The following is a 10,552-nucleotide window of genomic DNA, read 5'->3' as shown; positions in this document are numbered from 1 at the left end:
CCATTCATGGCTGGAAGGAGAAATTCTTCTTCCTTGGCTCTGAACGGTCCGGGGGGTTTGACCCCAGGTGGGGACCGGCCCAGCTTAAGTCTATCAACAGGCCCCCCCAGCTTTCTCCGCGTGAGCAGGGGATCCTCGACGCCATCCGCAGTCTCGGGGACGGCATCTTACTGAACGGCCTCATATGTGAGGACGCTTTGGTGAACGTGGGCTTGAGCTCGGGGCGTCCCCACGGTAAGTAGTTACAAGATGTCTTTTTATTTCCTTACTGTTTTAATGTTCTAATCCTTTTTGCCTTTGCAGATATCGCAAAGATGGTGACAAAAAGCGAAGTCCTCTACGCCCGTTTCTAGAAGAGGGTAGCCGAGCTCTCGGGCGAGCCCACCGAGCCGAGGAAGAAACAGAAGGTCTCGGCGACCCCAGCGCCCCCGGCGCCCCCGGCGGCAGCGGTGGCCGAGGCGGGTCCTTCTCGCCCCGCTCACTCCGAGGCGGGCCCTTCTCAGCCCGTGCGCCCCGAAGCTGGTCGGAGAGAGGGCGCGGATTCCGGGGGCTCGGGCTCCAGAGAAGCCTCGGTGGCGCCCCCATGCCCAGCGCCTTTAGCGCAGATTCCTGGTCGGCAGGACGCTTCAGTTGCCGACCAGGGGAGGAGTTCCGCGGGTCCCGTGCTTGCACGCCCCGCTATAGTTGTGCGGCGGTCAAATCAGCCGCTCGTTCGACCCCAACCCCCTAGCTCCGAGCTGGGGAGCAATCAGGGAGCCTTGGGGTCGGCTCCGCCTAGGCCAGCCGATGCTGGCCTTCCGGGCCCATCGGGCTTGGAAGAACGGGTGCCCCTCGCACTCACCTGGTCGGTATTCGAGGGTGATTCAGCCCTCGAAAATCCTCGAGTAGCGCGTGAGATATTCCGGGTCGCGCTGCTCCCAGCCGACCGGGCCGCGATGCAGTCCATGAGCTTCAATGCTTTCATGGACATGACCCGCTGTAACGCCGTCCGGGTAAGTAAAATTTTTCACCTGTGTAATCTGTATAGGTTTTCTACTAGTGGCGCCTTATGTTTTTCTTTTCGTCTCTTTTACAGCATTTGCACGAGACGGAGATGCTGATGCACCTAGTCCAAGAATACCGGGAGAAAGCCCGGAGGTGCCAGCGCGGTTATGACGAGGCCCAGGCGAGGTACCTAGCCGCCGAGGCGAAGTACCAAGCCGTCGAGGCCGAACGTCAGGTGCTCCAGGAAAAAGTTGGAGCATCCGAGGAGGGGGTTCGAGCTCTTACCGCAGAGCTCGATGAGGAGAAGGGCGCGCATGCACTGGCGAGGTCCGAGCTGCGCGCCGCAGAGGCTCGGTTGGCCAAAGCCGAGGAAGCGCTGGCCTCCCGTGAGCAGGAGGTGGGGAATGCCCGCGTTCGCCACTTAGAGCTCGAGCGGGAGCTAAGGGACCTCGAGCGGAAGGCCACCTATCATGAGGCTCGGGAGCTCGAGGCGGGAGCAAGCCCAGAGCGCGGTGGCGCTTTTTCGCGAGTCGGAGGAGTTCCGCGACCTTTTAGCAGAGGAGGGCGTGAATGGGCTAATCCAGGGCTTCCGGGACTTCCGCAACCAGCTGCGGCGGCTCCTCCCGGATTTTGATGTAAACCTGCTCCGACCGGGAGCAGGAGTCGAAAGGCCGGAGGCGGAGGCGGAGGCAGAAACTCCGGGGGCCGACCAGGGAGGTCTGGCCGAGGCGGCCGGAGCCGTCCCCGAAGTTGCCGAGGTCGCCTCCGTGGCTATTCCTATCGCTGTCGAGGCCGAGGAGGTCCCGACTGTTGAGCCCGCCGCCCCCGGCACTGCCGAAGCCGAAGTGGTCGAGCTCGAGCCTTAGAGTGTAATTTTGTCATTTTTGTAAAGTCGGGATGGTCCCCCATACTTGTAAGGGCCGAACCCGAATTTTTGTACTCAGCCTACGGGCTTTTTGAAATGAATATACTTTTTTGGAAACTCGTCTGTTGTAGTCCAAGTTTCTCTGCTTGGATCCATTTTAGGTTCCGAGGACATGGGCCCTAGGGCCTCAGCTTTACCCGCCACAGGGTTTGGTTTTAGGTTTGGCTAGCCGAGCTCCATTGCTCGGCCCTTCGACCAGTGGTATAGCAACGCTTGTGCTTAAGGGATTTGGGCTCGGAGAGTCTTTCCGAGCCTAGCCCAGATTTCGACCAAGCCCTAAAGCAGTCACTGGGACAACTTTTTAGCAAAGTTAGTAAACTTTGGGTCCGAGCCCCACATTGCCGGGGCGGGTCGGATTCTTTTCCAGCGAATGGGTCGAATGCTCGTCAGCTCGTGATGGGGATTCAACACGTTTATACCAAGTTTGTTGGTATCGTGAGTGTTTCACGCCGAGGCGATTGAAAATGCTCCTCTGCTCGGTGTCCGTTCTTTGAGGACGTCGGCAGAGAGAAATCTAAAAGCAGAATAGATAACGTAAAAACATTAAATAAATGGGTACCTTGTACCGTGTGCGTCCTTGCGCCGAGGCGACTGGAGGCGCTTCTCTGCTCGGACTCCATTCTTTGGGGACGTCGGCAGAGAAATCCAAGAATAGAATAGACAATATAGAGACATTAATGTGGAAGCATTAATTAAATGGGTACCTTGTACCGTGTGCGTCCTTGCGCCGAGGCGACTGGAGACGCTTCTCTGCTCGGACTCCATTCTTTGGAGACGTCGGTAGAGAAATCCAAGAATAGAATAGACAATATAGAGACATTAATGTGGAAGCATTAATTAAATGGGTACCTTGTACCGTGTGCGTCCTTGCGCCGAGGCGACTGGAGACGCTTCTCTGCTCGGACTCCATTCTTTGGGGACGTCGGCAGAGAAATCCAAGAATAGAATAGACAATATAGAGACATTAATGTGGAAGCATTAATTAAATGGGTACCTTGTACCGTGTGCGTCCTTGCGCCGAGGCGACTGGAGATGCTTCTCTGCTCGGACTCCATTCTTTGGGGACGTCGGCAGAGAAATCCAAGAATAGAATAGACAATATAGAGACATTAATGTGGAAGCATTAATTAAATGGGTACCTTGTACCGTGTACGTCCTTGCGCCGAGGCGACTGGAGACGCTTCTCTGCTCGGACTCCATTCTTTGGGGACGTCGGCAGAGAAATCCAAGAATAGAATAGACAATATAGAGACATTAATGTGGAAGCATTAATTAAATGGGTACCTTGTACCGTGTGCGTCCTTGCGCCGAGGCAACTGGAGACGCTTCTCTGCTCGGACTCCATTCTTTGGGGACGTCGGCAGAGAAATCCGGCGATGGAGAACGAGCCAAGCTCGTCGGCTGAAGCCGACGGACAGCGAGCCGAGCTCGTCTTGGTCAATGAAGACCGCATCCCAATGCATCGGGGCATCCCGATAAACCGGGGCATCTCGACGTCTCGAGGCATCCCGGCCGAGGTCGGGGTAGGAGCACGAGCCGAGCTCGTCAGGTCAGAGAGGACCGCTACTCAATAGTCGATGGAGCACGAGCCGAGCTCGTCCGGTCAGAGAGGACCGCTACTCAATAGTCGATGGAGCACGAGCCGAGCTCGTCCGGTCGGAGAGGACCGCTACTCAATAGTCGATGGAGCACGAGCCGAGCTCGTCCGGTCAGAGAGGACCGCTACTCTAGTCGATGGAGCACGAGCCGAGCTCGTCCGGTCAGAGAGGACCGCTACTCAATAGTCGATGGAGCACGAGCCGAGCTCGTCCGGTCAGAGAGGACCGCTACTCTAGTCGATGGAGCACGAGCCGAGCTCGTCCGGTCAGAGAGGACCGCTACTCAATAGTCGATGGAGCACGAGCCGAGCTCGTCCGGTCAGAGAGGACCGCTACTCAATAGTCGGTGGAGCACGAGCCGAGCTCGTCCGGTCAGAGAACCGCTACTCAATGGTCGATGGAGCACGAGCCGAGCTCGTCCGGTCAGAGAGGACCGCTACTCAATCGTCGATGGAGCACGAGCCGAGCTCGTCCGGTCAGAGAGGACCGCTACTCAATAGTCGATGGAGCACGAGCCGAGCTCGTCCGGTCAGAGAACCGCTACTCAATGGTCGATGGAGCACGAGCCGAGCTCGTCCGGTCAGAGAGGACCGCTACTCAATAGTCTATGGAGCACGAGCCGAGCTCGTCCGGTCAGAGAGGACCGCTACTCAATGGTCGATGGAGCACGAGCCGAGCTCGTCCGATCAGAGAGGACCGCTACTCAATAGTCGATGGAGCACGAGCCGAGCTCGTCCGGTCAGAGAGGACCGCTACTCAATGGTCGATGGAGCACGAGCCGAGCTCGTCCGGTCAGAGAGGACCGCTACTCAATAGTCGATGGAGCACGAGCCGAGCTCGTCCGGTCACTTAAGACCGCACCCCGACGTCTCGGGCCATCCCGACGAATCGGGGCATCTCGTTGTGGCGGGGCATCCTGACCGTGGTCAGGGTAGGAGAACGAGCCGAGCTCGTTGCCGGTGGAAAGCGCGCCACGAACTCACGAACATCTTCAGGGAGCCCGCATAGGTACTCCATCATCCCGAGGCACCGGGGCATCCCAACCGTGGTCAGGGAAGAAGAATAAACCTGATGGCATGAGATAATTGGGAGAATTGGTGAGCTCGGAATAAGCACGCAAACCATCAGTTTATTGTGAAATGAAATTCATAGAATAAAATTCAATGGTTGAATAATGGGGAACCCCTTAGGGTTCTACTGGTGGTACACGCGGAGATTTTTAGAGTTCCAACTCCGCGGAATGGGAGTCTCATCTAGAGACTCCAATTTGTAAGTTCCGGGTCGGCGGATGCGCGTGACTCGGTATGGTCCTTCCCAGTTTGGGGCCAGCTTTCCTTGCTCAGTTGGTCGGAAGGCCTCAGCTCTTCTGAGGACAAGGTCCCCTGGTCTGAAAGATTTGGCTTTGACCCTGGCGTTGTAGTACTGAGCTGTCTTTTGCTGGTACCTCGCCATACGAACTCGGGCGGCCTCCCTTGTTTCCTCGACTAGGTCAAGGTTGCTTCTGAGCTGCAAAGAGTTGGAGCTGGCGTCGTGATGCTCGACTCTTGGAGAAGGAATCCCAATCTCCAGTGGGATGACAGCCTCCGTCCCGTATGTCAGGTTGAAGGGAGTCTCGCCGGTGGGGACGCGGAACGTGGTCCGGTAAGCCCACAGGACATTGTATAGGTCTTCGACCCATTGTCCTTTGGATTTGTCGAGCCTGGGTTTGAGACCCTGCAAAATAGTACGGTTAGTTACCTCGGTTTCTCCGTTCGTCTGAGGGTGCGCGACCAAGGTGAAGCGATGGTCAATGCCAAGCTCGGAGCAGAACTCTCTGAAGTGAATGTTGTCGAACTGGCGACCGTGGTCAGAGATAAGGATGCGGGGAAGCCCGAATCTGCAGATAATGGACTTCCAGACGAAATTCCGCATCTTCTGCTCGGTGATCTGGGCGAGGGGCTCAGCTTCCACCCACTTTATGAAATAGTCGATGGAGACGACCAGGAACTTCCTTTGCCCGGTGGCCAGTGAAAATGGCCCTAGAATGTCAATTCCCCACTGGGCAAAGGGCCAAGGGGAGCTGATAGAAGTCAAAGGAGCCGAGGGCCGGCGCTGAACATTGGCGTTCCTTTGGCACCGGTCACATCTTTGGACGAAGCCCATAGCATCCTTCTGGAGTGTCGGCCAATAGTATCCTTGGCGTAGAATTTTGTGGGCCAATGCTCGCCCTCCCAGATGATTTCCACAGATTCCTTCATGGACTTCGCGCATGGCGTAATCAGCCTCCGTTGGGCGGAGGCATCTGAGGAGGGGAGACGTGAAAGATCTCCGATAGAGCCTTCCCTCATATAGTATGTATCGGGTGGCGGAGCGCTTGATTCGGCGAGCCTCTCGTTCATCGGTGGGGAGGACTTCGTCTTGCAGGTAGCTGGTGAGCTTATCCATCCAGCTTGGCTCGAACTCAGTGCAGAGGGTCTGCTCGGGCTCGTCTGTGCTGGGCTTTTGGAGATATTCCAGTACTGCCTCTTTGGGAAGCTCGCTCATGCGAGAGGACGCCAGCTTTGATAGCTGGTCGGCCCTTAGGTTCTCCGACCTGGCAACATGTTGAATATGAAAGGATTCCAAGGTCGAGACGAGATCCCGTACCTTCTGAAGATACTTCTGCATGGTCGGGTCTCTGGCTTCGAAGCCGCCCACAATTTGGTTGACGACGAGCTGAGAATCACTGAAGGCCTTCAAGTCCTTCACTCCTAGCTCTTTGGCTAGCTTAAGCCCGGCGACAAGTGCCTCATACTCCGCCATGTTATTTGAAGCAGGAAATTCGAGGCGCAAGGCTTGCTCGGCAACCACCCCCTCTGGGCTGGTGAGGATAAGTCCCGCTCCGCTACCCCCCGAGTTTGAAGAGCCATCGACATGCAAAGTCCATGTCAAACTCGGGGTCTGCTCCACCGGTGGCTCAGGTTCAGGCTCGACCTCATCCGGTATGGTGCACTCGACTATAAAGTCTGCGAGCGCTTGTGCTTTGATCGCCGGTCTGGGCCGGTACTCGATGTCGAATTTTCCGAGCTCAATGGCCCATTTAGTGATCCGACCCACACGATCTGATCTCTGCAGGATCTGCTTGACCGGCTGGTCAGTCAGCACAGCCACTGTATGAGCTTGGAAGTAGGGTCGGAGCCTCCGAGCCGAGATGACCAAAGCATAGGCGGTCTTCTCAAGCTTGGAGTATCGGGTCTCGGCGTCCCTTAAGACCCGACTGGTATAATATACTGGCTTCTGGAGTTTGCCCTGCTCTCAGACCAGGACCGAGCTTACTGCTACAGGGGAGACAGCCAGATACAAGTAGAGGAGCTCACCCTGTTGAGGCTTCATGAGCAGGGGAGGGGAAGCCAGTAGGTGCTTGAGCTCTTCAAAAGATTGCTGGCACTCGTCCGACCACAAAAAGTTCTTCGGCTTCTTGAGGGCTGCAAAGAATGGAAGGCAGCACTCGGCCGAGCGGGAGATGAATCTCCCGAGGGCTGCCACTCGGCCCGTGAGCCGCTGTACCTCTTTGACTGTCCTGAGAGGCGTCATCTCTTGGAGGGCTCGGATCTTCTCTGGATTGGCCTCAATTCCTCGTTGTGTAATGATGAAGCCGAGGAATTTGCCGGAGGTGACCTCGAATGCACATTTGGCTGGGTTGAGCTTCATCTGGTACTTCCGGAGTGTGGAGAATGCTTCATTGAGGTCGGCTATGTGGTCTTGCGCCACCTTGCTTTTTACCAGCATGTCATCCACGTAGACCTCCATGTTTCGGCCTATTTGGTCTCTGAAGATCCGGCTGACCAGCCTTTGATAAGTTGCCCCGGCATTTTTCAAGCCGAATGGCATCACTTTGTAGCAGTAGGTTCCCCCGTCGGTGATGAAGGCTGTCTTTTCCTCATCTTCTGGCGCCATGCGGATCTGGTTGTATCCAGAAAAGGCGTCCATGAATGCCAGCAGCTCGTGACCCGAGGTGGAGTCCACGAGCTGGTCGATGCTAGGAAGTGGAAAGCTGTCCTTCGGGCAGGCTTTATTCAGGTCGGTGTAGTCCACGCACATACGCCACTTCCCGCTGGCTTTCTTGACGAGGACCACATTAGCGAGCCATTCCGGGTAGGATATCTCCCGGATGAAGCCGGCTTCAAGGAGCTTGCCGACCTCCTCGGCTGCTGCTCGTTGTCATTCAGGGGCGGCGCCTCGCTTCTTTTGTCGCACGGGCTTGCAGGTCGGCTTCACCTGAAGCCGGTGGACCATGACCTCCGGATCTATCCCTGGCATGTCTGCAGGCGACCATACGAAGACATCCATATTGTCCCGTAGGAAGTTGACGAGGCGACTCCTCTCGTGTTCGCCAAGGCCAGAGCCGACCTGCACGGTTAGCTCGGGAAAGTTCTCTCGTAAGGGAACTTGAATTAACAACTCACCAGGCTCTACCCGCTCTTTCTGGGGGTTGACCCGCGCCTCCATAACTTCGGTTGAGGGCTGGTCAGTCGTTGGGGCGGGCACCTCGGCTGGTTGTCTTGCTTCGTGGGTCGCTAGGTAGCATCGTCTTGCCACCATTTGGTCCCCTCGAACTTCACCGACTCCCTGGCTGGTAGGGAATCGCATCAGCAGGTGGTGAGTTGAGACCACTGCTCGGAGGGCGTTGAGTCCTGGCCTTCCGAGGATGGCGTTGTAAACCGAGGGCAGGCGTATTACAAGGAAGCTCATACCCACGGTACTTTCACGAGGGGCGAGCCCGGCTGTGACCAGAAGGTCGATCTCGCCCTCTACTGGGACTGAATCCCCAGTGAATCTAACTAGCGGAGCATTCATCCTCCGTAGCTGTTCTTTTGTCATCCCCATTTTACAATAAGCACCAAAATACAAAACATTCGCCGAGCTTCCATTATCAACCAGGATGCGTTTTACATCAAATTTATTTATGATCATGGAGTTGACCACGGCATCATCATGGGGAGTTTCGACTCCCTCTAGATCATCATCTGAGAAGGAGATGGCTTCAGAGGTGCGCGGGCGCTTCGAGGAGGCTTCTTCCCCTGAGGCTTCCCCAGCCGAGGTCCCGCCTCGGATAGTGTTGATGACGCCGGCGATGGGCCTGTTGGCATTTGAACCTTCAGGCTGTGCTGCTCCTTCGGCTAGCTTCTTCCCTTCATGCCGGCCTTGCACAAACCGATCGAGCACCCCTCGGCGAATGAGTGCTTCGATCTCATTTCGGAGCTGATAACAATCCTCGGTATCATGGCCGTGATTCCGGTGGAAACGGCAATACTTCCGGAGATCACGCCGGATTCTGGTGTCTGGCTTCGGAGGTGGGAGCCGGATGCAATCCCGACTCTCAATCTCCATGAGGATTTCAGCCCGAGGAGCATTGAGGGGAGTATACTTTTCATACCTCCCTTCGGGTGCACGGGCCTGCAGTGGGAACCTCGGACGGAGTGGTGACCTCTGCTGTGGCGGTCCTCTCAACCGGGGTGGACGAGCGGGGCGGATTTTTAGCTCGTCGCGGAGACGGGCTTCTGGGCTGGCCGCGCTCCTCGCGACGTCTCTTCTTGGGGTTCTGCTCGGTCCCGCCCCGCCTAACCGCCACGGCTTCTTCTGCCTTGGCATACTTCCGCGCCCGAGCGAACATTTCGGTGAGGTCCGTGGGGAAATTCTTCTCGATTGAGAAGAGAAATCTGTAGGACCGGGCTCCAGTCTTCAACGCCGACATGGCGATTGACTGGTCAAGCTCCCGGACCTCCCATGTTGCGGCGGTGAACCGGTCCAAGTACTCCTTGAAGGATTCTCCCTCCTTTTGTTTGATATCAAGGAGGGAGTCGGATGTCCGCCGCTGGGGCTGGCAGGCGGCAAAGTTGCCAATAAATTGTCTGCCGAGCTGCTCAAAGGAAGAGACAGTACTCGGCTTCAGCCCGGTGAACCAAAGCCGGGCTGGCCCTCGGAGTGTCGCCGAAAAAGCTTTGCACATCATGGCCTCCGAGGCTCCTTGTAGGGCCATTAAGACCCGGTAACTCTCCAGGTGGTCAAGGGGATCAGCCTTGCCGTTGTAGGGCTCCACCTGGGGCATCTTGAACCGTAGTGGGACCGGTTCATCTTCGATCTCCGGAGAGAAGGGTGACTTCGTAGTGAACTCGAAGTCGTTATCACGTCCTGATTTTCTCCCGTGGAGTGCCTGGATTTGGCGCTCCAGCTTCTCGACCTTCTTGTCGAGTTCATCATTCTGGAGGATCGCTGCAGCGGTTCGTTCGAGCGCAGGTTGCCCTGGAACCGACTCAGCTTCTGAAGGCTGTGGCTAGCCTCCGTAGCCTCTGGCTGGGCGCTCTCTCCAGAGGGAGGCCTGGACTTGAGAGTCCTGACCTCGAAGGGGAAGTCCGCTTGTAGGAGGCTCCGGTTGAGCTGGAGCCGGAGGAGGCGGTGCCGTTGGGACGCCCCTGGGTTACAAGCTTTGGACAGCGGTAGCCAAGGCTTGCACTTGTTGCACCAGGGCATCAAATTGCTCCGGCCGAACTTGAGGGGTTGACTCGGCCGGAGGTGGTGAGTTCCGGACTGAATGCTCAGGACTGGGTGGAGGACGTCGAGAGGCATTGGAAGCCCCTTTGCTTCTTAGCTTCATGGCAGCGAACTCGGGCCCTTCCTCTAGCGCCAACTGTTGCTGGAAATTGGACCCGGGGGCCGCCGCGAAGCTGGGGAAGGAGGAGCTCCGCCGCGGGGAGGGCGGACGGCGGTGCGCCGGCCGGCTGCGTCCTCCTGTGCCCTCCTGGGATGTGTGAGAGAGCGGAGAGGAGAGTGCGTCCTGTCCTGTCCCGTCCTGCAAAAAAGAAGCCGGTGGCCGGGCTCCCCGGCGCCGGCCCTCCGATGCTTAAGTCAGAGGGGGCAAATATGTGGAGAGAGCAAGCCAGAGGGTGAAGAAGAATAAGAGGATATTGGTGCTTAATTATCTGTGCTGTTGTGTTTCGGTCCCTCCCTCTCCTCTTTCCTCCCAGGCTCCCTTTTATAGAGGGATTTTATGTTGCCCGGGAGGTGACAGGGAGTTTGTCCTCTTTTG

The sequence above is a fragment of the Phoenix dactylifera genome, chromosome 2, assembly GCF_051530095.1.
Source record: "Phoenix dactylifera cultivar Ajwa chromosome 2, Ajwa_hap1_PhDact_Kaust_v1.1, whole genome shotgun sequence".
NCBI lineage: Eukaryota > Viridiplantae > Streptophyta > Magnoliopsida > Arecales > Arecaceae > Phoenix > Phoenix dactylifera.
The sequence above is the reverse complement of the archived record's forward strand: the minus strand, read 5'-3'. Positions refer to the sequence as shown.